This window comes from Xenopus laevis, chromosome 8L (genome assembly GCF_017654675.1).
Source record: "Xenopus laevis strain J_2021 chromosome 8L, Xenopus_laevis_v10.1, whole genome shotgun sequence".
Taxonomy (NCBI): Eukaryota; Metazoa; Chordata; class Amphibia; order Anura; family Pipidae; genus Xenopus; species Xenopus laevis.
The window spans coordinates 55,782,753-55,785,094 of record NC_054385.1 but is presented as its reverse complement, the minus strand read 5'-3'; positions in this window follow the sequence as shown (position 1 = coordinate 55,785,094).

The following is a 2,342-nucleotide window of genomic DNA, read 5'->3' as shown; positions in this document are numbered from 1 at the left end:
CTGGCATAGCACTGGGCACCGACAGCTGTCTCTGAAACAATCGCAGCTTCTCTTTAGTGTAGTGAACAGCATCACCCCTTGCCAAGCACACTGCCCCTGCCTATATAATCACAACTGGCAGCTTCTCAATCACACTCTAATCACTGGCTAATTGCTGCTGCTGCTGCTGCTCACATTCTCACTGCCTACCAAATGTACAGCGCTGCCCAAAACTCTATCACTACTACTAGACTACAAAGAATCCACCCATTAAATGGGGGAATGGGATACCTGCAGAAAATCAAATACCTATATACAGATTTTTTTTTTTTTTACATCTCTCTTTTTTTTTTATTACCAACACTACATTTAGCTTTTTTCTCTTTATATATATATATATATATATATACACATACATATATATTTATTTTAAAGATATATATACACACACACACACATATATAAATATGTGTGTGTATATATATATATTAAATATATATATATATATATATATATATATATATATATATTTATATATATATATATATATATATATATATATATGTGTGTGTGTGTGTGTGTATATATATTATATATATATATATATTTTTTTAATATATATACACACATATATATATATATATATATATATATATATATATATATATATATATATATATATAAAATAGATAATTATATAGACAGCACTTTAAACATTTTTATTTTTTTATTTCGATGTATTTTGTAGCTGTTATAGAAGCTCCAATATCGCCAAGTACTATTCTTGCTTAAATTCATAGAAGAATGGTGTATTTGCTGTTTAGCTCGGCTTTGTAGAGGGAATACTAATGAGAGGTCGGTGGCATCAGAATAAATAATGCAGGTATGAGTGCAGGAAATAATATATAATGTCACTAAGAGCTGAATATAATGTAGCTCCTCGGATTTGAGGACAGGTTACAGCAGCTTTGATAAAGAATCAAGGGACGGTTTTTGTTGAATTCTGTATTTATACCGCTTAGTACTGACTGATAATCTTCCATAGCAAGGAAGGGCACAGAAAATTATACATTTAAATAATTCAACAAAACACAGGAAAAAATGCCTGGCGCATTACACGTGCTAAAGAGCCTTGCGCCATTTCAATAATGTATGTATTATTGTTCTGTATAAGTTCGGAGACGATTAAGGCTGCCAGCAAATGAATAAGCCCCGTCACACTCTTTTAACCTGATTTAGAAAGGTCGTGCAATAGGGCACTGTACTGAATAAAGATCAATGGGGTTAAACACTGCCAACTGGCTACTTGGGTTCTAATAGCCTTCCACCACCTTATTATTGCCATAAATGATAAATATGACTTCTACTAACATGCAAATCAACTTGGTTATAGAAACCACTAGGCTTACTGTTAATTACATCAATAATAAAATAATAAAAATCTAAAATGAATAAACTATGAATAAAAGAATAATTATGGCTTATTAGAATGTCTTGTCAGCTCCCTGGATTTGTATGGGGGATTCAGGAATGCAGGAACATTCAGCAATATCTCCGGATAATTAATATATAGAGACAACCGTTAGATAACCATAGGGAATAACAAAAGTTTACACAAAATATGTGAAAATCAAATAAGATACATAAGAAACAAATAAGAAAGTGACAGTAACCAGAACATACACTTAAGTTTATAGGAGTACAGGAATATACTATAAGTGCTGTTAATATTAATAACACTTGTCATAAGGTCTGAAGGAGACATGCCAGGCAAATGTCTACACAACTGTTCATCTATGATATAACCAAGGGAAGTACACACGATGTCTGTGCGACTCAACCAGCAACAAGTGATCAGTATTTGCGGCCAGACTTCTCTGCTGCCGGATGAATATAGTAAGAAATGGATAACTGGTGAACAAATACCTTCCCTCGTTTGAGGATTAACTAATTCTCATCCTTGCAAATCGACAGTATGAAATGTAAATGATTTGTCGGTCCGATTTGGTTTGAAGAGATTCACTGTACTCTGGACAAGCGACATACTGGTGTTTATACATTGAAACAGTGGGTTACAGTAGACAAAAGAGATCATTTATAACAGTTCTGTGCATTTGTATTGCTATTGGGTAACAGGTATTTCTTTTTATAATATAGGTTATGGAGTAATGAGCACCTTTTGGAACTGGGAGGCAAAGTATATTAATGGGAGATCTCTATACTGGGTGTTTATGGAAGCAATTTAGTAGCAGTTGAAAAGCAGAATAGTGTCAGTCTGCATCCTGTGGAATTGAGGAGGAGCAGATTTGTGGGATTGTAAATTACATTAAAAACTGAAAGAAAGCACGAGATTGTCCATAGCC